Genomic DNA, 27,665 nt, shown 5'->3' with positions numbered 1-27,665 from the left:
TTCTGTGATTTTGTAGCGCTTCTGCTCCCACGCAAATTATTATTGGCTTCCATAATTAAGCCCCAAAGGAGCCTCCGTCCAGGAGAGCGTCCAGCCCGCGCAGAGCCTTGCTCCGGCCCGAGCGCCGTGTTCCCGGCCGGGGCGCGGGGCGCGGGGGTGGGTCCCGGTTCGGCCGGCGGGGCGGGCGGCGGCCCGGGCCGGTGCGCGCTGCCCGCCCGCCGCGGCCGCTCGGTGTCGCCCTCGCAGCGGGCATGGCGGCGGCGGCGGCGCCTCCCCCGGGGCTGCCCCGGCCCGGCCCGGCGGCGGAGGCGCCGCTGGAGGGGCAGTGCCGAGCCCGGCCCGGCGGAGCCGTGCCGCGGGGCAGCGCAGGTGAGCGCGGCGCCCACCCGCGCCCCCGCCGCGGTTCGTGTGGCTGCGGTGGGGCGGGGGAGCGCGCAGGGGCGGCGGGGGCCGGGCGGGGCCGGGGCGCTGCCGGCGGGGCCGCGCAGGTGATGGCGGAGGTGGCCGGGCTGTGGCGGGGCTGCAGCTGGGGACGATCGCGGCGAAGCCGCTGCCCCGGAGCGGAGCAGTGAAAGTGTTCCCTTATTCCAGCCCGGGGAGGGACTCCCTCACGGCGGGCGGACGCGGACCCTCCGGGACGTGCCGCGTCGGAGCAGGAGACTGTGTCCACCCAGGGGTTCAATTGCAGGTTTGGGGGTGAAAATGAGGAGTCTTAACGCTCTTGTTCCAACTTTTAAGGCCGCGTCTGATGAGAAATGGAAATCTGGCTCAAAGTCATCCTTCCTGTTGTTGACATCACCTGAAAAGTCCGCTGGAAATATTTCTACTAGTTTGCTGCAAACATCACCCTCCCCTGAGGTCTCAACACCTTGTAAGTACGCACTGGCGGCTGGTAGAGCTCTGATTGTGGAAATCCATGGCTACGGCATGTAATTGTTCTGCAGTGTTCTTTTTATTGCAAGCATTAATGAAGAGCTTATTGTGACCTGGGGTGTTGGTGTACTACAATATAGGCTTTTTAAAAAAGGCATAATCAATATCTTCATATTTTATAATTATATGTGAAGTGATTATTTGGGTTTCTGCTTGGTATTTCTGCAATGCACATGACCAAAGGGACATGTTGACTGCCACTGAATACCTATTGTTCACAGGGAGAACGCTGAGAGAGTTAGAAAGTAGCTTGCTGGTAGGTGGATTGTTCAATCTTTGCCCCATGAATTGTCTAAATGAATTTAGAATGCCATCCCAATGTTAAAGGAGTAATTGGGAAGATCAGTAAGTCCGCCTCTGTCCAAAACCAGAAAAATGTAACCATTTCTCAACTCCTATGCAGCATTGGTTAGGCATGGATCAGATCCCGTGGTAAGACTATTTGAGTCTATGGTTTATTCTGAGGAGAATGTTATTTACTTTCTTTCAAAGTGATGTGTCAGGCTGTGCAGCTAGTTTTGTAACAACTTATTTTGGCAGGCTCAGGTTCCAAGTATTGTGTAATCTTCATTCTCTAGATAGTTGCAAAACAAAGTGTTTCTGGAGATGTGTGATTACATGTAAGATCTGCAGTTGCATTGCGGACCACAAGACATGGTGCAGTGACTCTCCTTCAGAACTTCATAACAATTTCTGAGCAGAAAATACTCAAAAATAGTTAAATACACTTCATATAGCAAAACCTACAGTTGGGTGGCTACATGAAGTATTTGGATGCCTGGTATGTAGATGATGTATGCCTGTTTGTCCCTGAGAACTTATTAGTCTGCAATGGTAAATGGGAATTGTGTAGCAGCAGTAGTAATGTCACTGCTTTTCTCCCTGTTGTTTTGTTTTGTTTTTTGTTTTGTTTTGTTTGAAAATAAAATAATAAAATTAAAAAGGAGTTTTGTAGTAGTATTCATTTGGAAAGATCTCACCTTCTTCTGTTGGAAAGTTCCCCTGCTCCTTAATATTTACCCAGACAGTGGTACACCCTCACATAGGAGACTGGCTTTGTACACAAGAAATTAAATAGCCAGCAAATGATTGGTAAAAATAAAGTGAAAACCTCCTGTTCATGCAGGTGCTTTCCTTCAAGATTTTTTCACAGAGGTCCTTTCTTCTTTGGGGAGCAGAAATTGTGAGGGGTTGTCTGCACTAATGGGGCTCCTGTGTTGGCTGATATAATGTAGTTGCAGCACCAGGCTTAGCATCTTGCCTTGTCACAGGTGGCACGTTCTGGAGTTTGGATTATCAAACTTACGATGTTCTTGGATTAGGTGAGATGAATGATACCTTAATAAATCAGGTGCTTGTAGGGTGTGGTAATGAGCAATTGAGCCTCAAGCTGCATTTCTCCATGTGTCTTTAGCGTCACCTCTGACTTTGCCAGTGAATCATTTGGTGTTGTAAAAAAAAAAGACCTTACGGTCCCTTATTCACTAAATCTGTATAACAGGATGAACAATGCTTATTGGTTTGGATGGATGGTCTACCAATGAACATTTGTAAAGCACTTTCAGATTCTTAAATTAATTATACTGACAACTATATTTATTCTCATTAATTTCAGATGTGCCATTCCTCTTTTTTTCTCTCAACAGTTAGGACTTTGGATGAACTTGCAGAGAAGTTGTATCTTTTTTTTAGAGATATATCAGTACAACATGTCCCTAGTGGAAGTATTTTATTTAAAACCACAAATGAGGTGCCATATTTTATTGGCAAGATTGATCTAGGGAGATATTTGTCAAAGATATAAACTGATTGTAATTGCTTTGGGCAAATAAAAATCTGAAATAAAAATTTTTAGTTCCTTTTGTTTATTCAGGAATTAAATATGTGACTTCCTCAAAATGATCCAGCCAAAAATAGCAGGTGTAGAGCTACATTTTAGAAAGACCTTAATTCTTAACAGCAAGGGGCTAATTTTCTTCTCTGCCTCCTATCCAGCTATTTTGATCCACAAAATCTCCAGAACAATTTCTGAAGTACAATACAAGAAATATTATTGCATACTATCACTGACTTGTGAACCCTTTAGGAATAGCTTAGTTAGTTCTCACTTGACTACTCCACTCACTGTTAGCAGGTGCTGCTGAAGAATAGTTTGTTACAGTTCATTGACAGCAGTTGTGAGAATACTGAAATCCTGAAATACCCCATGTCTTGATGTGAACTGTCACTGAATTATCTGTACTGGTCCCTTTCTAAACTTTTTCTACTCCTTTTGTATGTACTTGGTTTATCTCATGCTGCCATTCAGAAGACTTAGATTTGTGAAGGAAGGTGTTCTAAATTTAGGGAAAGTCAGAATAAATGTGTGGAGTCCTTGCTTATGTATGAACTCCTTGCTTATTTGTTGCATAGCTTTCAAATACATGAGGCTTTGCATGTTCCCTGTGACTGGGATGTTCTCTGTGTATTGCTTCCTTTGACAGGTTGTGCATGACAGAGTGATGCTTTGTATTCAAAGTGCTGCTGGTTTGGCCAGACAGGTATTTTTCTTGTTTTCTGGAAAACAGTGAGGTCTAGTTGGAGATTTGCAGGTGTTGAGTGTGAAGCAGGAAGGATACTGTTATTGTGCAGTAGTTTGATACCAGGGTCAAGAATGCTATTAAAAAAACCGATAATGAATGTCAATTTAGGACACACTTTTGAGAGGTTTGTGATGAATGAAGCATTAAGGCTACACAGGACTTTGAGGTTAAAAGCAATCTAGCTTATTATTAATAGTTAGTTGTGTAAATCAATCCCCATTGGATGGCCTGATGGATACAGTACAACAGCTTGAATTCTTGCATTATCCAGCTGTGGAGAGGTTGTCTTGGTAGCCTCAGTGATGTACTTCTGATGCAATATCGAACGCATTGGTGGTAGCTTGTGGTACAATGCAGGAGTGTAGATTGCTGGCTTGCTCTTGCACTGTTTTACTTTTGATCCTTTGTCGGTGGTCCTGCCATGTGCGAAATGAAATGAATAGGAAGACTCTTTATTCCAGACAGCACTTGTGTCTTCCTGCTTTCTCCTCTGTGGCCCTCTCCTTTTCCACTCCCCACGCCCACTGATGGTCCTCCAAACCCTAGGTGCATCTCAGCCAAGCCACAGCCATGGGGGAATCTGGCTGTGATTAGGGATGGGATTTGGGCACATCTGTGGCAAGTGGTGGATGGAAGTATCTGGTGTGGATGCCAGCCAGATGGAGCATACTGGGGCTTCAGGGTAGCTGGGGTATGATGTGCTGAGCACAGGTACCCTAGTGGGATTGCCGTAATCCTGGAGTAAAATTTATATACTCCTATGCCAAAAAAACCTAGGCTTTTTAATCTTATGTCGTGATCAAAAGCATGTTTGGAGTACTCTTCAAATAATAAAATCCTGCCTCCTTCAAATCCTGGATTTAAACAGGCTTCTTCTAACTTAGCCTACCCCTTACTTTCTCTCTCACCATTTCCACCTTCCTCACCTAAGCACCATTCGCTTTGTGAAGTGAGCCACTGAAGATACAGGTTTTGTGTGCATGTCTTGGCATGCTGTTGGACAAAAGCATTTTCATTTGCATTATGGAATTTGCAATTTGGAATTGATGGAAATTAGTTCCTTAAGGGTATGCATCTTCATTGTGTCTGCATTGCTGTGGGATAATTTCCTTTTCCAGTTTGAGATGCCAATTGCTTTAAGCCAGTCAGGAATATTTTCTGTTGGCTTTAACAGCGTTTGCAATGTGACATCTTAGGAAGAACGGTTGCTAGGTCCATTTAAACTGTGCCTTCTGAGTTAAAGTGCCCTTAATTGTCTCAGTTGGGTCAGTCACTGAGGAAAAGTGCCAGCCTTATAAAGTAAGAAAGCACAGTGAAAGTATGGTAATTATCTATGAGCTTAGTATTTGAGTAACTTTTTAATAGTGGTCACAGTGAATTATTTTAGGTATGTTTTAGTTCTACTTAGAGTTTGATGTCTGTGCAACAGATGCAGAAATTGCAGCTGGTTCAGAGTCTTGGGCAGGATGTCATCTTTTCACTGTATCAATACTGTTGCAAATAATTGCACTAATAACTGCCAGGCAGATCTGTTGCTTAACTCAGTTTTTTAGTATTTTGTAAAGTTTACATATGAGTAATTTTCCTTCATTTTCTGTCTGAGCACTTTTGGGATTTGGCTGTGTCTGGCTGAAGTCTTTCAAGAGGATTATGGGATGGAGGGAAGGGGGGGGTGTCTTTCTTCTGGCTGTGGTATTATCTGCCTGACATCTACAGTTTTTCATTGATGTTACTGTTCTGGTTTGAATCCAGATTTTAAAAGTGCAGAACTTTCTTATCAATTTGTTTTCTCCAGACTTTGCAGCAGCTCCTGAATTCTTGCAAGTATGTGTTGTTCTTTTTTCATAGCTTCTGTGTAAAATCCAGCCATACTCTTTCCTTGTGTTCTTTTTTATTATTATTTTTAAGTTTATGGTGGTTTTTAATGTTTATTTTTAAGCTTATGGTGTAAGTATTGCTATGAATGGCAGACTCGTGTGTGGAGTAAGCTTAAACATGAGCTGGAAGTATAGTATTTTACTAATGAACAGTCAGCTACCAAGTTGGATTCTCTTCTTTCCCTGTAAGACTACAATTAATCAGTTTGGAGAAGCCAGGGTTTAAGAAATCCTGACCTGGCATGCACTATGTGAGGCTGTCATCCATTCCGCTTATTCCCTGGTGTCTTGACAGACAAGTGGAGGTACCCCTGCAGGTGAGCAGCTTCATTACCAGCATGCCTGATAAAGCGGAAATGGATTTGGGGATGAATGTGGACAGCTCAGTCAAGAGAGGGTGTTGATGTTAGCTGTCTTAATTGCTGCTAGCCCGAAAATAAGCAAGATGAAATTTAATTTATTTAAATTCTAATAATGTAGAGAGTTTTCAAAAACTTACCAAGTGACATAGATGCTTTGGACATAGCTGGGATAACAGAGTGCGTAACAATAGCAGCTTCTCTGTGTGACCATTTTTACAAATCATACTTGGTTGAAGGCAGTGGGGGGTGCACATCTCTCACTTACTAGGACAGGACTGTGTGTCTGGGGGGATTTCTTTCAGCTCTTCCTGCACTGGGGCCAGGAGCTGAGCAAGTCCCATGGCTGCAGGTATGATGAGCCTGGTTTGGAGGTGTGGGTGAACGGTTTCATGGTCAGCCTGGCCAGTTCTCATCTCTAAGTTGGCTGCATTTAATTTTAAGGGAAAGATGACATAGATTCTCTTCAATGGCTTTCACTCTTGTAGGGCATCCATATCAGTGACTCTTTGAAGCTGAGGAGGGAACATGAGTGAATGGGAAACAGCCTGAGAAAATCAGAGAAGAAAGGCTATGACAAACACAGTTTGAAAACTATTATTTGATAAGAGCTTTTTCTTCTCACTTGTTTTGAGCTTGAAATATCCTGGTTTAATCTGATGTCTTCTAGTATTTCTCCAACCTGATTTTCTTCTCCTTAATTACCTTTGGTTGTCTTATATTGTCCTTCCTTGAAACTCTTCTAGTTTTGCTAAACATTTTCAAGGAGGAGAAGGCCAGACTTACAGCTTCTAAGGTGCAATTGAGTTTCTTAGATGATTGAATAAAGGTGGGTTTGGTTGTACTCTCTGCAGTAATAATTTTTTTAGCACCCTTCCTGATTTTTAACTGTGCTGATGCTCTCATAAGAACAGTCCACTGTCAATCCAGGATATCATTCCTGGATCGTCTGAAGCCCATCATTATGCTTATGAAGTTGAAGTGTTTTTTCCCACCACAAATACCAGACTGTGATTAAATGGTATTGAAATCTACCAGCCATTTTAACAGTTGTAATCTTTCCCTGTCCTCTTGTGATTCGTTAGTGGGTATAATGAGCACAATATATGCTTAATGCAGATGGCTGTGGGGTGGCAGGCTTGCTGTCCTTCTCTTGGGAAGACTGACCTTGTACTGTTTATTTCCTGTCTAACTGGTTCTCTATACAGATGACGATTTTTCCTGTTATCCCATGACTGCTTCGTTTTTATGACACTGGGACTTTTTTTGTGGGTTTGCCTATTTATTTTATTTTATTTTATTTTATTTTATTTTATTTTAAGCATGCTTTCTTCCTTTGAAGGGAATCTTTGGGGATTAGACATGAGTTTTGAGGAATAACTTCGTATCAGTGCAACTGTGGTAACAGGCTAAGTGTATACTCACCATAAATGTGAAGTAGCTTAATTTTAACATCTGTCTTGTATCCAAACAATCAACATTCAGCTCTGTCTAATCTACATTGCAATCACATCCCTGCTTGCTTCATAAAATTTTAAGCATCAGTATTCCATTTGGGATTTAGTTTTGGTCAAAGAGAGCCCTGCGTGTGTTACAGTAACTCCTGCTTCTCATTCCTCCTACTTGTCAGAACAGGTTCTATTTCTATATTTAGCTCTGCTTTGCTTATTCATCCTTTCCCAATAAGAATTTTACACTTTGTTTACCTGGAAGCAAGATGGGTCCAGTGGTCCCAATGAGAAAGCGAATGGCAGAATTAAAAGAGTGGTATGAATACTTGCACTAAGTAGCATGCCATATCAGTAAATCAAAGGAGAATTTGTAGGTATAAGCTCTGGTCCTTGGCAGAGTCTCTTAACTGAAAAAACCTAATATTTTATGAAATTGTTTCCAGATTCCTAGTCTCCATAAAAGAGTAATTTAGGCCAAAAAAACCCCAAACCCAAGTTTTTTTCTGCCTCCTTTCTATTCCCCTTATCTCTGCCCACCAACACATGGTTGAGAAGTTTAAAAGCAAACTTCTGGGTTCCATATTCTTTTAGAGAAATCATCCTTTCATGTCTATAACTGCAGACATACAAATGAGCAGGATGTTGCTTCTTCATTTACTAGAACTGTGCCAGATTTTTCTTTTTGTTTCTAATCCTGAAAGTAGGATACTTGGCATAGAAGACAGAAACATCTTTTATTCAAAATCAAGCATACAGAACTTGGATACATGTATTTCTAGCTTTTAAGAATAATTGTTTTGAAAAGTTGTAATATGAATTTGTTTACATACCATGTGTGGGTTTGTACATGCAGCAAATGTCTGAATGTACTTACATGGGATGAGCTGGTTTTGGTGAGCAGGCACACCAAGAAAACAGGTAAGGGTGCATTCAGAAGAACTGAGAACAGCACTTGAAAGAAAAAAAAAAAAAAAAAAAAAAAACACAAACCAACATTTTAAAGGTTTATTTGAAACCAAGACTCTCTCCTTGTCTAGGCTGAAATAAGTGTTGAGCTACTCAGGAGGCTGTGGTGTAAAGCTAGTTTTGTCTGGGACCCATTCTCAGTCTTTCCCAGACGTGGAATAATGTCAGTGAAATTGAGAACTTGCTCTGTGTTTCAGGCCTGTGCAACTCTCATGAAACACACAGATACTTTGCCGTAGTGGAAAAAGCACTAAGTGTGCTTTTCAAGTAAAGCTAAGCCTGGGAGGGTTATCAGAGGAGAGTGACGCTATGATGGAATTTCTCAGCACATTAGTAAATGTATGCTACAGTGTTTTCACACTAAGATGAAGGATTTTTCTGTCATTCTAGGGAGCTGTGTACTTGTCATCTTCCCCAAAATACTGAGATTTTGGAAAGCATTACCTATATAGGCAGTGTCTTAGTTTGATTGTTATTAATAAAGTCACATTGTGAATTTCAGTATATCAGCAAGCATCTGTTGTATGTCTGTTCTTTTTACTTGTAAAAAGTAAACTGACCTTCAGTGATCACTTGGTGTGATTCAAATTTTGAGTATGAGTATCCACTCTTCTGCTAACAAAAGTTTTTCATGGTTTGTATATGTTAAGCTTAGCTCAAAATATATATCGTGTTTCAGGAAAAACAGTCAGGCAAAAGTGTCTGTAATGCAAAAGTTAGCAGTTTTTACCAAGTACCATTTGAAAATCACTTCCCTTATGGTCTGTAAGTGGGTTTTTCAGGCCTTGCTTAATTAAAGATCAAGAATAAAGTGATACTGAAATAATGACTCTTTTAAAAATTCACATGATTTGTACTCAAGTAACAGTATGGCCCACAGAGAGGTAATTATCAACTAATTGTGTGCAGCAAAATTATAATTAGTTTACTGTATTAAATCTCAGAAGGATAGAACTGAAAACAAAACCTTTGACAAGTTGTTGCATTATTAGATAGTTTAAAGATGGATGTTTATTATCCTGTTTTTTAAAAATTTAATATTATGTCGTATTTCGTATCGGTAATGGTGGATCAAAACCTGATTTCCCTGCTTCTGTGGCTGATCTCATTCAGTTCAATGACTGTTTATGTGAATAAGACCCAAAGAATGTGGCTTTGTACGAAAAATATCCTCCCAGAGGGAGTTGTAGTAGGCTCACACTTAATATAAAGGGGAAAAAAAGACAAAAAAAGAAATGAATGTTTATGTTTCCTTGTCCTGTTGTACAATGATTTTCAGTGAAGTTTCATATTCCGCGAAATTAAATCCGTAGCCAAGATAATACGATATTGGACAATTTTTATAATTCAGCATGCAGGTCTGTACTGTTGAAACAATAAGCTGAGTGTTTTTAGGTGCAGATAGCCTGACTAAAATGACATGCTGCAAAAGAAGTTGCAGTGCATTTTTGATAATGTTGAGCAGAGAGATAATTGTGAACTCTGCATGGTGTGTTACAGTCATGGGAGTAGTTAACAAGATAAAGAAAATCTCAGCTCTGTTTACAAAACTAGCCTTTCTGGAAGGACTGGAAAACAAGAATACAAATATATAATCAGCTTGCATTCTCTTTCTACCCCTCCTTTTTGCCTCCCTGTATTGAGCCAAAAATAAGTGGGAAGACTAACTGTAAGAAAACAGCACTAAAGTCAGTCCTTCCCTTCCTTAGTTTTCTCTCTCTGTTTTATACACCCCTGGGTTTTCTCTCTGTTTTAGACACCACTGGGAGCTGGTGGTTGTGTGGCAACGCAGCTCCCCTGATAAGGTGTGATTCAGTCCTGTAATGCCGACAGAGCAGAACTCTGCTGTTAACTCCTCCTCACTCACACTGCAGTACCTGCAAATCCAGAGATGGAGCAGCACAGTTTGGGAGTGAAGTTTGATCTTGTCTCCACTGAAACACCAATGCGTGTTTCTACCATATTAGGCCACTCCTGTGATTTTAAGGTAATGAAGATGTCCTCGACCTTTTTACCATTTAATTTTCCCATTTTTTGCTTCATTCTGTGCCACTTCTAAAAGCTCTGCATTGTTCCCCAATTTTGTCTTCCCCTCTCTTTTGTCCTAGTACTTTCATATAATTGAGAGAATCATCTGATTTTCTTTGATCTGTTCCTCATCCCCTACAAATCTCCTGTTGTTTTGCTAGTTGTGCTTCTAACAGTGGTTAATAAGTGCTGAGTCAATGCTTAGAATTCATAAGAGCTGTGAATAGAGCAAAAGGTTTTTTGACAATCCTTTAAGAAGGAATTTGTGAAAGAATGAAAAAGGATACATATCCCTCTTCCATACCTTTCCAGGTCACCTTTACAGATCAGATTGATTGTCATGACACATCTCCTGAGGCTTTTTAAAAGCTTCATGTTCAGTATTTTCTTCCTCATCCTGTCCTCTAGCCTTTATCTGTCTCAATTTGCAATCTTATTTTTCTTCTTTCCGTTCAAATCTAGTATTTTTGGGGGTCTTGGAGCATGTTTTTCCATCTCTGACTGCTTTCAACTCTCTGTTCCAACATCAGTAGCTTATGGGCTTTTCTGGTTGTACTTCTAGCTTTGTTAGGCGTCCAGTTCTTATCAGTGCGCTGTTTTTTTGATAACAACAGTCCACTGCTTTCCTTGATAGGAGTGATGGTTAAGGAATATCTATTTCTATCTTACTGGACAGGAGCTGCCACCTCCTTGAGATTTCTGTTGTGTTTTTCTTGTATGTTCTAAAAGTGAAAATGAAATCTCTTTCAAGGGGTATCCTCAAATACAAGAGGCTCAGGGGTGCTGAGCTTCATAAGGGTAGGTAAGGAGGTGGCCATGAGGAAAATCCAGCCTGTTTCTGTGAACATGGTCCAGGAGTATGATGTCCCTCTAGCATGATCCTGCCCTTCTCTGTTTTTCTGTCATCAGTTTTGGGTTTTTTTTCTTATTTCTCTTTAGGACCTGGGCAGCCTTTGTGGGCAGATAATGTAAAATATTCTCCGTGTTTTAACACAATCTTGGACAAGCTGGCCTCTTGTAGAATATGAAGGAGGCTCAGATATGCTGAAATTTCAGAATATGCATTAATTATAAAGCAGATACATTGAACTGCATGATCCTTTTCAGTACTTAAAACAGACCAAAGCATCTATTTTGGCTGAAGACAAAAAAAACAAAGGAGACTGAAATGGGTGCAACAAATAGCATCATCCTCCATGGTTCCTATTAGTGGCTGACCAAGGAAGTGCTTATACTAAGGGATCCTGGCTTTACCAAGGTGCGGTAGGTAAACCCATGTAGTAACACATTTCCAGATTTTCCTTTCTGTCGGGCTGTGGGAAATATCCACAAGCATTAAGAGGCTGAGTGTCTTTAAAGCCAGTTTGAGTTCCCAGAGAGATGGCTTCCACTGCAGAATTCCTCCTTCAGGTTCCTGCAGTGCCTGTGAGTGCACAGGGGAAAGGAGGGGGGTCATTTGTGTTCACTTTGCCCTCTCAGCTCTCCATACGAGACACAAGTACAAATATTTCTGGATTATGAACCTGTGACTTCTTGTATGTAGCCATGAGGACAGTCTTCACTGGGAGCTGAGGTTTTGTCCTACAAGAGGAGAAGCTTTCAAGAGATGCAGTCTCTGTAGCATAGTTTCTTGAATCACCTAAAATTATGTTAGTGGTGATCTTTTAATCTGTACAAAGAGCCTGCTGGTGTGGGAGACTTTTATTTTACCTGGGTGGGTATTGCATTTCAATGCAGCAGATGGCGTGTGTATGACAAGTGCCCTTTGGTAAGAAAGTAAACACAGCAAGAAATACACCCCAACCCCCTGGCATTTTCTTAGGCCTTTTATTACATCAAAGCACCCTTTTGCAATACTCATTTCAGTCACCTGATGCAAGAGCCAAGGTTTTGTGATAAGTACTTTCTTCTGTTGTTCATGTGTTAGTACAGCTGGCAAGATTCTCAAGATACAGGGAAGAGCAATGTGATATTCAAGGTGAGATGTGTTAATTGAGCTGTAGCCTGAGCTGAGCAATTCACTTCAGTTACTTGTCCTGGAAGTATTTTGTGTCGATGCATAGCTTTTTTAAATTAACTGAGGTCTTAGTTTGCGATATAAGTAGGATAGGACAGAAACGTGATTTTGTTTATTTTGGGCTTGGTGGGGAGGCATTCCTCATGAATCAAATGCTGCATTGAGACTATTGCTCTGCATGGCTTGCACAGAACAAATGAATAAGGACATTCTGGGAACTGGGCTGTTCAGGTGGGTTGGAATAAAAGAGCCCCAAGGTAGGGAATTACTTTTGTTGTCTGACTGAAATGCCCACCAGTGAACTTCTGCATGGAATGGGGAAGAGTCTTCTGCAGAACTTCCAGAGAATTTAGCAAGTAATAAAGATAGCACAGAGGGTGCCCACAACCCACTGAGAGATCCTTCAGCTCCATGTCTGCCAATGGTGCAGGCAAGAGGATCAGAATTTCCGTAATTTTGCTTGCATGACCTGTTTGGAGATTACTCACAAACATCACTTGTACAGATACAGCTGTGAAGGGCAACTTGACCTTGTTGTATTACAACTTAAGAGGGGATTTAAAATTACTTTTTGCCGATACTATTTCTTATGATAGCCTTCCTTCCAGAAGAACTTTGAGAATGTCTGTGTCTGTGTGGCATCAAACTCTGTCCCTGACTATTTATTGATAACAGTGAGTGCCTGAAACATCAAAGTCTTATTTCTGTGGGGAATCAAGTCCCTAGTCTGGTTCCCCACATGCCGAACCTGCCTTACGGTGTGGCATATCCCTTTGGCCAGTTCAGGTCAGCTGTCCTGGCCATGCTCCCTCCTGGCTTCTTGTGCCCCTCTTCACTGGCAGGGCACGAGACACTGAAAGTCCTTGACTCAGGGTAAGCTCTGCGGAGCCACAGCTGAAACATCACTGTGTTACCAACACTGTTCTTATACTAAATCCAAAACACAGCACTGAACCAGCTACTAAGAAAATTGTCCCTATGGCCAGGACAAGAGAAGGTGTAACTAGAGTGGGCAGGGCATGAAATGGACTGGTGCCACTGAAGGCTTTTTGCAGATACTTCTTCAATCTAATGTTAATTCACTCAATGCCAGGGCAGTCTTCAGACTATGTCTGCATAAAGTAAACTCCTGGATTCTTATGTTGTAGCGTCTGAGTCAGCAAATGTGTCCTATTGCTATATTCAGCCCAATATGTTTTGAAACAAAGGTCTTGTACCAAAACAGCTGCTGTCATTTTTGTGCAGTCTGTCCCAGCATATGGCTTTTCTCAAATGTAATTTTCCTTCTTCCCCCAAAATCTACAATTGTAAAAGTTTTACTGGCCTGCCACCACATGTCTTTAAAGAACCCAAGGGGTTTTTTTAATGAGAATTGCTTTAGAATTCCTGGCTTGATTTATGAGATAAAGAAAAAAATATACACAGAAACATTATCCTCTTACTTGTTAAAATTTTTGCCTTCAACTTTATGGTGATAACAGCTTAACTTTTTGCAGATGGAATAACCAAATGATTACCTGTTTTCTGCTTAGAAACATAGACTGTCTTTGCTTAAATGCAAGACAATTTGAGAAAAAGGGATGTGGAATTGTAAAGGATTAGAGGCCTTTGTTCTAAATTGTGGAATAAACAAACATTCAGGGCCTCAGCATTGGATGTTTGCTGAAAACTTTTGCTGTGACTTGTTCTTGAGAAATAAAGCTGAAAAGTTTTTTAGCAGTTTGCTGTACTGTTCTGAGGAGGTTTTTGTTACTTGTACAAAGTGAGACAAACATGGCAACAGGTCTTTGCTTTTGGTTTCTTTTGTCATCTCACCAGTGTTAATGTAAGTACTTTTTTCTTTCTTTTGAACAAGATTACATTACAGCCACAGACCTAAAGTGCGAATCATTCTGCATTATTTATATTTATGCATTAATAATCATAATTCATAAGCATGTTCAAAGGTATAGAAATCCACTCCAGTCCATGCTAAGGTCACCAGTTACGACAGGTGCCCTAAGTCTTATCTTCACTGCCTTTCAAAAAGTGCCAAACCTGTTTTCATTTACGCTGCACTCAGCCACTTGACGTAATTTCTCATTGTTCAGTAACACCTCCTCCTTTCCCTGCTCCAAAAAAAAAAAAAAAAAAAAAAGGCAAAAAGCTTGACTCCCAACATTCCTCTCATGTCATACAAATACGTGTGAAAGTCAGTGGCAAGAAGCTGACTCTGTTCCTCACCACTAGCCAGTCCGAGGTGTTTACCGTGGTGTTAAACACCACTGAGTTTGAGTTCTGCGGATCGTTAGCATAGGCAAGTGGCATGAGAGAATGAAGAGGCAAGGGCTACTGCTGGGTATTTGGTTTTCCATGGCTTTTATTTTAAAAGGAAATGAAATGTGGAAAACCGTAAGAAGAGAATGCTGAGGTGTAAACCTTAAAGACATCATCGAGTATTTGCTGCTGTGTGGGAGACATGCCCTGTGTGGTGCATAGGACAGGCAGTGACTGGGCAAGGCTCTGGAGAGGTAGGAGTGCATTTTTGTGTGGAAGCCGTGACCTGGAACCCAAGAGCAAGCTCACACCATCAGGAGAAGCGCTTGACTAATTCTGGCAGTTCTGCTCTCTCTATGATTTGCTTTGCAGCTTTAGTGTTGTATTAACTCCTCCTTGGTGTTACATTAATCCAGGGCAAACAAGGTCCTTAGGTTTCTTGTTTCACTCCCAAACAGACACATTCATCAAAACTAGGATAACTTTCTGCACATACCTCGCTTCTACTGTATTCTTTTGCGTGCATTTACACTGTGCACAAGAAAAAAATGTGTTTCAGGATTTTCGTTTCTTTGTTTTAATACCTAGCTCTGTGAGTACTATACTGAAGGGTCAGATCTGCAGGGAAGTTTGTTTATGCTGCACTAGCGATGATCAAGTCACATGAGTTTAAATCCAAGGAATGAAACAATAATGGTATTATTATTATTATTAATGTTAATATTAATAGTGATATTAATATTGATATTTTGTGCCTTGTATGGTCCAGAGCAGAACTGTCTGAAAATACAGAGAAATTATTCTTTGAGAGGAGACTGGCTCTCTCTTGCAAAGGTTGCCCAGGTGCCAGGTCCAGTACTCGAATTAAGACATTTCTTGCCTGTATTGGTTCTGCTGACTTTGTTTCAATCTCTTAATTGGTTTTTATATTATATTGAAACAGAGCAAGCAAGAACAATATCCTTGTCAAAAAAATGGTAGTAAAAACCTCCTGCAGCTTCTGAAGTGAATTTCTGTGTATCCTCATCCTGGCAGGTCTGTCAGTAAACCAATTTGGAGTCTAGCTAGGAGGAAACTTTTCAAGTAGAATTTTTCCTAACCAGATGAAAATACAAATCTGTTGTTCCCAATCTCCAAATCTAGTTTATATAAGATCTCAGATGCCTTGTAAGATAGCAGGTACAAATCTGTTGATGCAAAATTGCAAGTGTTCTTGTGTGCAGATAGTTTGTCAATATTACTGAAGGTACCAAAACAGAAAAAATAACAAGAAAACTGTGCTCACCAAGGGGATAGTCCTGCTCTCCTTGATGCTTCTGACAGAAATTGTGCTGTGTAGGACAGGAACGGGATCGATTTCAGATTCTTCATTTCTTTACCCTCTGCTCCTTCCTTTTGAACTACATTTTTTTTTCTCTCCAGTAGCCTGCAACACATTCCAGAAATGTCTATGTGAGGTAGAAGAGTAAGAGTGCCAGGGTTGCTGATGAATAAGAGACTTTGTTATGAATCTTGTTACATTGGAACTTTTCATTCAAAGACTCGTTCTTGATTACCGAGTCTTTTGTTGCCTTCTTTTGAATTGCCAGGGAGAGGAGGAGACGTTAAGTGTTGGCCTGCAACACTTACCAGAGGGATGAATTGCTTTGACATGGGGGGTGGGTAGAGGAAAATGCAGTGGAAGTTGACTCAGTTTGTTAAATCTAAAGATGCAGCAATCGTATTACTTCACTTCTGAAACTAGACAGTTTTGGGATATTTAAATTCATGTCAGAAGTTTGATTTTGAACTTGCTGATCCAAGCTGAGAGGTGATAATGGAAACTTTCAATTTCAAAATCACCACTTTTTAAACAGATATTCAGGTCTTACTGACTCCCAGTTCCTTGGAATAAATCTGTAAGTTGAATTTTTTTTTTCTATTCTAAACTACTTTGCAACAATATTATTACTCTAAGATTTGGTTTATTTATTGATACTTCAGCTTGGAACTTCCTGCAAGGAGAATTTGGATTGCATATGTATTTTATCTGGGCTATGCCAGAATCCCAAACATGCATTTTTTTTCCTGCATTGAGTTTTCCTGTAGTAACAGCTGGAGAACTATGGCAGTTTCTATTTTAACAAGGTGACGTGCAGTGTGAGGTCAGGGCTGCAGCAGCTGTGTCCCAAGAGTGCACCTTGGTGAAGTTAATCACCATGCCTCAAATGGTAATATCTGATTACTAATAGGCAATAGTAGTATGTAAACATAGATGTGTGAGCTGTCACTTCAAGAAGGGGCACTTGATGCAATGGAGAGCTGCCTTCTAGTTTGACAGGAATCCATGCTTGTGAAAATTTGCAGTGAGCAGAATTAAGTCTCACAGTCTTGTCTCCAAAGCCTTAGTTCTTCATCAGGTCTGACAGGGTATCATACAAATGTCTTTGAAATTAATCCATTATTTGAAACTCCTGTGATGCTTTCTAGTTTAAACACCTTGAGACAGAAGGGTGTCTTTAATCAGTTCCTTATTTTCCCTTTTAATTATTGTAGGAGCTCCTGTTGTCTCCATTTGCAATGTTTCCTTCTCTCCCAAGTTGATGTGGGCAACTCTGCTGCAGCAAACACTGTAGCATCCTTTCAGCATTGCTGCCAGGGCAATCAGTTTCCACCTTCAAGGGATCTGCCCTGTCTCCACAGATTCTTCCAGTTTTTTGTGTTGGCTGCTGGTGCACTGGCTTGGCAGCCACTCTCGTCTGGGAGAGCTTTTTAGAGACTCAAATGCTTATTTTGTATGGAAATCTTCTGGACAAAATGTCTAACTCAGGAGGTAGGCAGCTGCTTTCCACACTGCACCAAGTTCTGTGTTTCACTTCTTTATGGTGTACAAGGGGTTTGGCTGGGAAGGACTGTGCTCCCTCTCTGTGCTGCTTGCTCTGAACAGTTGCAGGAGCCGGCATCCCTTCAGATCTCAGGGGGAGACCTCGGAATTCAGTGGCAAACATCCAAATCTTTTCAGTGCTGGGGGAGTGCCCTGGCAGGGTGATTGTTGAGGAGCACTGCAAGATATCTGGCTAGATGGGGCTACTTCCCTCCATCACCAGGCAAGAAAGGAGAGAAATCAGAAGTGGGTACAAGTTTCAAGAGCAAGGCAGCCTCTTTTCCCTGTACCCGTGAGGGAGGCACCCTGGTAGCCCATGCCACCAGCTGCACCTGATGCAGAGCGGCACCAATGGCTCTTCCCTTCTCCCTGCAGTCTGAAGATGTCAGATGAGCTCTCTGCTCTCCCTGATGGTTTTGTTGTGATAGGGCACCCCAAGAACACCGTTCTTCTGAAGAGCTTCCCACCTTTACATGGATAGAGCAGGCCTGCCAGACTCACGCACCACAGATGAGTGAGTAGTACGTGGTGAACTTGCTCCTGATTTCTAATGTGAAACTTTGCTCACTGATGTAGGGGGAAAAGACAAGCATATTCCTCTTTTAAAAATGCTTTCTGTGACTGGTTTTGTCCTCCACCCTGCAAAAGCATAAAGCATATTACAGGCATAAAGCATTTTTAAGGGAGTGAGTCCTGTCATAAACTGACATTGCTGCTATTGCTCACATGTGAAAATTCACTGTGGAGTCTGTTCTTCTAGCTGGGGAGCACAGCACTGGCCTCTTGGGAAGCAGATAGACAGACGCCTGCAGAGAATAGAGCTGTAGAAACATGGATCCCTGCAAGTGTGCTGAGACAGCCTTTTCTCTTGTGCCAGCAGTGACAGTCTCCCTGCCCAGCAAAGGGTCTCCATGTGTCTTAACTCTTTAACATTACTGTAAAAGTGAGGCTCTATTCTTAAGGTGAGATGGAGGAGCTGGTATCATCAGTTTTCTCCAGACATTTCCGGGGTTTGTTTATGGACTCATAGAAGCTACCGATTCAAGTCAGAAAATACTGAATATTGTGAAAATTGCAATGCTCACTTGCCTGAAAGAAGTTGTGGCTGTATATTGCACTTTCTGCAGAGTGGGATGGAGAGGAGGAATTTTCTGGCCATTCTGAAGGTTTGGGTGTTTTGGTTTTTTTTTAAACCAAAAAACTAGGTTGTTGCCTAGTGTTGTTGCTACAGATCTCCAAGATGTAGTGTCCAGGACTGAACACGTTTTTGCAGGATGTTTGCTCTCTCATTGCTGCCTTCCTCTCTCTCTAACCCCAGCTCGCCACTTCCTCATTCATTTAATGAAGACAGAGGGTTCTTTATTGTATGATAGTCAAAACGTAATATGATATTGTTGCAGGAGAGCTGCTGGAATGGTACCAGGTGTTTGGTGTTTTCTGTTTCAGGGAGATCTGTAGCTGTAAGAATGGCTTCTGTATTACTCGGTCCCTGTGCAGGAGGGGAAGGCAGGTTGGGAATACTTTGTGGTGTGGCACCATCTGTGCAGCCATGAGCTTTTCCAGGGGCTGCAAGTCAATGTGGAAGGTATTGTGCTTTAGGTCCCTTTTAACCTCCTGAGGGAGAGCAATGCCAGCTGCTCACACAGAGGTAAATGTGGAGCTGGGTCTCACCACATTTGAAAACTTCTGAGTTGGCCAAACAAATAGATGTGAAAACCCATGTAGAATCTCCAAAAAATCCAGTTTTAGATCACATTTTTTTTGTGAGGGAAGTTTGGGCAGATCTGTTTTTGTGTAAAGGCGTCAGGATTGTTTTGTCCCTGGCCCCTGGTGGTAGAAGCAGCTGAGGTTTCCTTATAGAATGTTCTTTTAGTTAGCTGGTTCTGATCATCTGTTGTAGATATTCCTGCTGTTTCTGTTTTGCCTTCTGCTCCGAGTAAGCCAGCACATATTACAGTATTGTCTTTCCTGATAAGCATACGAATAAAGCAGGACTGATAAATTGTTGTTTCATAACTGCTTCTGGAATGACACATCCATCATTTTGTGAACAAATTCAACAACCAGAATATACTTTCTTCATTTTTGAACACATGTCGCAGGAAACATGTTATCCTATGTGTTTTCCCACGAACGCATTGTTCTTTGGAAGTAATATTGACTGTGCTTATTAATGCACAGTGAAAATCTCTTACAAAGACAACCTGCATGGCATATATGGAAAAGTAGCTTAATTCTCCTGTCTTTAAAGATAAGTTTCATTTTGGAGCTTCTCTCCCAACAACAGGTTTAAAGTAAGACACTGCCAGTAGTTGTCTTGGACAATTAAACCATTAAGGCAGTCTCAAAATGAGTTAATAGCAATAGCAGCCTTCTGTTCTCTCAGAGAAGGATATGTAACTTTTTCTTCTAGCTAAATTGCATATTGGAATTTTAAAAAGCCTTCTTGTAAATATTCCCTTGCTGAAGGAATGTTAAACTGGATGCAATTATGTTCCCATATGAAACCATCCTTTCACCCACTAGCATCTTGTATTTTTTCTGGCAAGTGGAATACATGCAACATAAGTCTTGAAACTGAATTCTTACTACAGTTGTTGTACAAATAAATGTACTTTGTAATTTGCAAAGTCTTTCCATATTCTCCCAGTATATATGCTGATTAATATTTTTCTAATCTCGTTCATACCACATAATAGTTGGATTTGGAATGGATGCCTGGAGATCTGTGGAAGCTGCACACTTTGTATGCTGGAACATTGCTTTAAAAACCTGAAGGAAACTAAATCAGGTCCTCATACACCGTGCTTTCCTGATTGAAGATGAAACCACATTTGTCTCAGTAGCTTTCAGTTGTACTGCTGACCTCCCAACAGTAGTACACTGCTATTGATTTCATCTCAAGTAATAATTTCACAGCTGCCCTTACATCATTGCCATGTTTTTGTCCTTCACCCTTGACTGAGCTTTTGAGCAATGAGCATCTGGTGAAGGTGATGACAATGATGAAAACATAGCCATTCAGAAAAAAAAAAATGCAGCCAAGGTCGTTTGTACAAAGCGTTTTGTGTTGTGTATTCAGCTTCACAGGTGAAGCAGTGAAATCTTGTCAGGAGGTCATTCATTTTGAGAGTGATTGGACAGAGCATTGCAAATTTTCATCTCATCTTATGAAGAGTGGTTGTGCTGGTCAAAATTTCAAGCTAGTAAAAAGTCATCTCTTGATTTTTGTTTCAGAAAGAGAACAGCATCTCTCGCTGCCACAAAACTAGCCTCCATAAAGAGAACCTCTCCTCCACCTTTTCTCTCATTCCTAGATTTGTGTTGGTGGTTGGCTATCCTAATGATCCTGCACATGTCTCTTTTCTTCATGACAAACTTACAGCCTGTGTATATTTGAAACTGTGTTGGGTGTTGGGACTCTGCCGGCATTCCCTCCTCTCTTGCCTTAATTTCTTTGCTGTCTGTCAAATCACTGGTGGTCAGATGTCTAAGGAATGACTGAATGAGTTCTTGCTGGATTTTAGAGACAGCCCCATTGACATCTGGTGCAGGGTACAGTATCAGACACTGGGCCAATAGCTCATTTCTGAGTAACAAATACAGTTTTGCACAGTAACAAATACAGATTTGTAGTAACATTACTCAGGTTCCAATGACAGCAAATCCTGTAATTCATCAGTGTGGGGCTAAGTTAAATGTCCAGGTGCACAAAGGCTTACATGACCAAAGTGTCCAGGCAGGCCAGCAGGAAGCTGGAAATGGCTCTTCTCCAGGTGAGGATTGCATTAGGTTTGTGCAGCCAGGTTTTGGTAACTGCTGGGATACAGGGATCACTTCTCTGGGAAGCTGCCGGAAGCTTTCTCTGTGTTTGATACAGACAATGCCAGCAGTCTCCAAGACAGGCCCCTGGCTGGGCAAGGCTGAGCCCATCACTGATGGTGGCAGTGCCTCTGGGATATCAGAGTGAAGAAGGAGAAAAGGTTACTGCACAGAGGCAAAATTGCCACCCAAGAGAGGAGTGAGAATATGTGAGAGAGACACCAAGTTCAGTGAGGAAAGAGGATAAGGAGGTGCTCCAGAAGGTGAAGCTGAGATTCCCTTGCAGCCCACAGTGAAGCAGCTGTGCCCCTGCAGCCCATAAGGTCCATGGGGGAGCAGAGATCCACCTGAAGCCAACGGTGGACTCCACAGTGTAGTTGGTGGATGCCCAGATAACGCTGTGATCCCTTGGGAAGACTGAGCTGGAAAAGGCTCCTGGAGCCCCATGAGACCCCGTGGAGAGAGGAGCCCACACTGGAGCAGGTTTGCTGGCAGGACTTGTGACCCCACAGGGGACCCACACTGGAGCAGCCTGTTCCTGAAGAACTGCACCCCATGGGAGGGACTGACACTGGAACAGTTTGCGAAGGTCTGCAGCCTGTGGGACAGACTCACATCAGAGAAGTTTGTGGAGGACTGTCTCCTGTGGGAGGGACCCCTGGCTAGAGGAGGGGAAGGGTGTAAGGAGTCCTTCCCCTAGTCTTGGTTCCTCAGAGGAGGAAGGCAGAGAACCAGGAATGAAGCTAAGCCCAGCAAGGAGAGAGAGGTGAGGGGAAGGTGCTTTTAAGATTTGGTTTTACTGCTCATTATCCTACTTTGATTTGATTGGTAATGCGTTCAAGTCGAGTCTGTTCTGCCTGTGATGGTAATTGGTGAGTGATCTCTCCCTGGCCTTAGGTTGACCCATGAGCCTTTCATTATATTTTCTCTCCCCTGTCCAGTTGAGGAGGAGGATGCTAGAGCAGCTTTGGTGAGCACCTGGCATCTGGTTAAGATGAAACCACCACAAGGAACAACTTGGACCAGCCAGGGGGTTCAAGAAATGCCTAGAAAAAATCAGAAGATTTTTTTTTTTACTGCTGAGTTGTGCAGAAAAAGATTATTCTGTTTTCGGAAGGTACTGGTTGTGATGTTGGAGGCAGATGTTTCCTTCATGTCAGAGTTAAGCTCTGCTCCCATGGCATTTGGTGATTATAATGGATGATCTTTGTCTTCCCTGTTCATAGAGATTTATTGTATGTGAGTGTACTGAGTTTTCTCACTTTCCATTCATATAGTGGAAGGAAGGCAAGCTTTCATTTCCTAACATTTTTAAGGAAAAAATAAGTGGGATAGTGAAGGGGATCATTTAGTTAGTAATGGAAGTTGGGGACAGGAGTAGGGTGACCACAGGGTGCCAGTCACCTCTAGACACCCACCTTTTTCTCAGAAGTGCTTTTGACTGTGCTCATGTGTTTTATTTCATGAGTTTTTAATGTTAGTATTTAAAGGTTAGGGCAAAAATACAAAACTTGTTACAACTTCCTTGAGCTAGAAGGCGATCAAATTTAGGATTCCTCTTCTCCTCACTTGCCCCTTACATGCAATGTTTGGTGCATTTTTGGCTTTCCAGAATGGACAAGGAGAGGGGAGTACCTATTCATGAGGGTTGTTGTTACTTCATTACTAATTTTCCAGCCTGTCCTGTGTATTTCTTTACCTACTGTATGTTGACATCATTTGGATCCAGCTGCTGCTGAAATGAAAGGTCATTTTGCTACCTGTGTTCACCTGCCTAAAAGCTACCGTAAGCAGAGAAGAAAGAGAGAAATACTTGGAATCCATCTGTTAGGATGGACTAACTGCCAAGTTAGGAGGGCAATTTGGTCCCATGGTAATCTTTGTGGTGGATATGTGGCAACTGAAATAATAATTGTAATACTCTAGTGTCTTTTACAGCCCCTCAAGGCAAGTGTTTGTGATTACTCTAAGATACAAATCAGAAGCAATATGTGCATTAGGATTTGGGAATCATCACATTACCCTAGTGTAAGAGAAGAAAAAAGAGCCCGGGCAAATTCCCTCATGCTAAGGGAATTTCTTGCAATACCCATTATCTGTAGCATAGATACCACGAACTGTTTTAAAAAGATACCTCTTGAAAGCAAATTGCTGAATTTCTCTTTTTAGCTGGTGGATCAGAAAGCCATTTACCCTCTTGTACAGCCTTTGCTCCAGTATCCTGCATAGTCATTTCGCTGAGCAGCGGAAGGCACAGAAGGAAGGAGGGTCACTGCATGCTATGAAACCTCTCCTGCAGCCCTGCATTAATAAGTTCCTTTTTTTCTGGCCTGTGTAATACTTGTCAGCTGCCCCTTGTGCCATGTTTGCACTGTCATTCCTGCAGTGTGTTTGGCCCTGGTTTGTGCTGTAGCTGAATTAGATCAAGCCAAACCCGTATATGAAACTTTTTTCTCCTGGTTAGATTGATCCTGGGAGCAAACCTGTTCCCTGGGGCTATGTCTGGTTTTATATATGTGCTGGGTCAAGGTATTAACTGTTAGTTCATGGTTCATTAAAAATAAAGCAGACAAGCTAACACTGAATCAACTGCTCCAAAGCTGTGTTAATGTTTTCCTTCCTGACACAGGTGGGGACCTGGCCTTTTTCCTCCTACCGGTGGTTTTGTATGCAAGAAGCTTAACTGGTCTTTAAACTCTCACTTGTCAGTAAAAACAGCTGTGTTATGAAATATGAAAGCTCATCTCATCTGGGAAAGGAAAATACTCTTTTGCCCTGTAACACAGTACATAACAGGGCAATGTGGAAGTGCAATCCCTCTGCCTAACAGAAAATGAGTAGGTCAACTCTGAAACTCTAATTGATGTCATTTACTGACCCTTGGTGCCTTTCTCACCTTCTGAGCATGTCCCCTAGGCAGTTTGGGAACTGCTCAGTGCAGTAAAGGATACCTGAGGTGCTTTGCGTTCCCAGGCAGTGCAGCTGCTTTTGTGGATTGAGAACTGTGCTCCAGCTTTGGAAGTCCTTTTACCCTGTGGGGGTAACAGCACTTTTGGGGCTGATCCTGAACACCTACAGCTGTGAGTTACTTCCAGCCTTGCCTCTTTGCTTCTATTCAGAAGTGGTGGTACCACTCTATAACTCAGATGGTGGGTTGTGAGGATTCCTTATGGAGGTTGCATCTGTTCTGTAATTCTCCTACTCAGAGCAGCACAACTTCTTGTGACTGCTACGCTCTGCTTTTGTCATAGTGGTCCTTGCTGTGCCAGAAAGCATCCAAATGAGACCTTCCACCCTTCTTTGGCTTCCTCAGGGTAGATGAATTGCACCCTTGAGACTAGTAATAAATGTGAGTTTGAATATTGATTTTTGACTTCTATATTCCTTCTTCAGTGTTTTGATTAGGGCAAATTAAAAATTAGTCACACAGCAGCCTGTATTCTAAGGTCATGCAAGTTAGCAGTTTGAATTCATTGGGTATCATGGGAGCATAAAGATAAAATAAGAGGTTTCAGGGGGTCTTACAATACTAATTCTTTAGAGATGAGCAAAATAGCAGACTGAGATTTGCTAGATTCAGAGGGATCCCGGGATAATCAAACCATCCACATGTCTGGAATCCTGTACAGTGAGATCTTAGATAAACATCCAGACCTGTAGACTGTTAGCTATTCCATATTACATTGTCATTTCTTTGTATTTTTCAGATGTCCCCAACAACACAAGTGGGGACAAAATGTCAGGTACTTCCACATGTATGGCCATATCTGCTTTAAGTCTCCTGTGCCTATTTTAATTCTGGCTGGAGATTTGTCTCTGGTTTCATCCTCTGCAAGGTGGGATATTGGCACCACCAAGTACCTTTTTGAACAGCTAAATTAAATGTTACCTTTTTTGGAAAAAAAAATAAAATGAGGCAGTCAGTCATCTTCTTAATCATAATGAAAATGTTTTTTTATAAAGTATCTTACATAATTTTCTAAAATCAAAGCACAGGGGCCTAAATAACTGAGCTTCATTAAGCAGATGAAATGAAAGAAGAGAAGCATCTGGCAGAAGAATGGAGGGCAGTGTAAAAATAGAGGCATATGGCTGTTTGAGTAGCATTAGTAATTTCTGAAATTACTTTGCCTATGAACCTCTGCTCCATTCAAAGTAGAAGACTAAGCAAACAAAGCCAATTTTCAGGACACTCACATAGTGTTCATTTCTTCCTGAAAATAAGTGGCTGAAGCTTGGAGAAATCAGAGGTACCTTTTGGCCAGCAGAAATTTTTGCCACATTGAGAATTTTATAATTTACTCTACATAAGTCTTCAGAAAGCAAATAATTAGAAACAAACAAACAAACAAAAACAACAAAAAACCCCCCACTGTTTTCCTAGAACATGTGCCCTGATTCATTGTGATCAGTCTGTATACGGATCCTGAAGAATATTCCTTAAATAAACACATCCCTGATTTGTAATTATTTATTTGTATATACTAAGAGGCTGGCTTGCTTTGTGCTGGTTTCCCTTGCTTTCCATAACATTCCATATTGCTACTTTCCATAACATGGCTTAATGGAAACCTGTATTTCAGAAACATTGATGATTTTTCAAACTTTTAATCTTGAGTTAAAGTGTCAGTTTCAAACTTCCATTGTAAGTTCCTTGTTTAAGGAGCTCCTTGTTTTTTCTTTGTTTATTTTTGCATTCCTCTTTGGTTTTTTCCTTCTCCTCCCTTACATAATTTCCCCCTTCTCTCTATTGTCATGTTTTATGTTTCCTCTAAGAAACTTAGCTGAGTGTAAATGGTAGTGCATTACTTCTTGCACTACCACTGTATGTCTCAGTAAATCTGGAATCAGTGTCTCTAAAGCTTGTAAACCACAAGTGTAGGAAAATTAAATGACTCTCTCAACAGCACAGGGAAATTCTCTGTCAGACCTGGGACTGGAATATGGATATGTATTCTGGTCACATCACTGGACTGTGCTACTTCTGTGTCTAGTTGCTGCTTTATTTGTCTATCTGACCTTTTCATCTTTCTCATCTCACTGCTCTCCTAATTTGAGTCCTCTCAAACAGCCTAGGTTGCTTCCGGCTGGCCACTCTGCAGCTGCTTTGATGTACATGTTCACCTGGCTCTCCATAATGCTTTCCATCATGGTTATAGCATAGGCAGGACACTGCTTCTTCTGGTATCATAAATATGCTCAATAATAATATGGTGGGATATGGATATACTGCTTATTAAGAAAGGCTGCAAAACATGTAACTGCTGTTATCTATGGAGAATAGGGTCTTCAGGATTATTTCCAATCTATGTAATTGTGGACACCAATATATATAGAGATTGTTTCCTAAAGTAGAGAAAGTCTTTTGGACAGTTTGTTGAAAATCCCCTGGTGTCTTTAAGTGTACTGTAAAAGTGATGTGGTGTAGTAGGGGATTATGTTAAATGGGAAATGCACATTTTGTTTTAATAGTCAAAGTGCAAGAGCACCTTATTCCACTGTAAGAAGGATGGCAATTGGCAGCTTGCTAAAGGAAGTTTTCATGTTTTTGAGATTCTAACAGTAGTAAATACAACAATCCTGTATGCTGAACGCTTCTAGTTGTGAAATAAAAGACACACTAAAAAGAGTTTTCCCACATAAAGGTGATTAAAGTTTATTTCTGAAATGAGAAAGCTGTTTAACTGTAGAAAGTGGCAAGACCTGTGCTAGTTTGGAGTTAATACTGGAGAGGTTCAGCACCGGGACTGCTTCTTTTCACTCAGTTTGCAATGAACAGCTGCAAGTGCTTAGATTTTCATGTACATTTTTAAAGCAATTTGATTAGCAAAAGTGGGATGATGTAGAAGGTCTTCTCTCAGAAAACTCACTGGTGAGTTTTACTGTAATTTAATATGGTCTAGTGGTCACATTCAAAGTGAATAAAGTGAAAAATATACATTATCAGTGTTCATACTTCACTGAGTCCCATTTTTGAGGTGGAGAGATCTGGAGGAACATGAGTAACTCTGATAAGTAAGGGAGTTTTTTAATCAAGCTATGCTAAATTAATTAAACATGGGTTGCTTTACAACAACATCACTATTTTTTTTTTTTTTCTTTTTGTGTCATTTTAATAAAGATGGTTGTACATCATAATCTAAGTCACACTGGCATATTTTACTCATACAGAAGAGCCTCTGCATTTTTCTTCCTTTGCCTACTAGAACCGACAGTTCTCTAGCCACTACTAACATGTCCAGCCTGCGAGGTGTTTTATCCTTCAGCACTGTATTCTTTATTTCCATTTAGGTTTTGGTTCCCTGTGTCTTAACATGTCGTTTCCTCCAGTATTCCTGCTTGGTCAGTTCATTCTTATTTTTTTGCATCTTTAGTGTTGATTATTCCTGTGTAAATGTGGAAATTTGAACTTTATTGATTGCATCCTCTTTATGCCAGACCCTTTCTTCAATTTGAAATTACTTTGAAATGTGACCCGTGTCTCTCTAAGAAACTTGAAATTTTACCCATT

At 41.3% G+C, this 27,665-nt stretch overlaps 1 protein-coding gene across 7 annotated transcripts in view; it reads left to right on the top strand.

The window, feature by feature from the left end:
• Positions 1-298: 298 nt before the first annotated feature.
• The window catches only part of ANKRD6 (ankyrin repeat domain 6), a 90,266-nt gene continuing 62,899 nt past the window's right edge, over positions 299-27,665 (top strand). For 6 of the 7 annotated variants that reach the window (XM_040058251.2, XM_040058247.2, XM_040058250.1 and 3 more), the window contains exons 1-2: positions 299-369; positions 739-871. The gene's annotated coding sequence lies outside the window, so the exon portion shown is untranslated. Of the gene's footprint in view, positions 370-738; positions 872-9,992; positions 10,156-27,665 lie in introns of those variants that run through there. The other variant, XM_040058246.2, reaches the window with a different exon arrangement.

This window comes from Hirundo rustica, chromosome 3, assembly GCF_015227805.2.
Source record: "Hirundo rustica isolate bHirRus1 chromosome 3, bHirRus1.pri.v3, whole genome shotgun sequence".
In the NCBI taxonomy this organism is placed as follows: domain Eukaryota; kingdom Metazoa; phylum Chordata; class Aves; order Passeriformes; family Hirundinidae; genus Hirundo; species Hirundo rustica.
The sequence above is the reverse complement of the archived record's forward strand: the minus strand, read 5'-3'. Positions and strand labels throughout refer to the sequence as shown.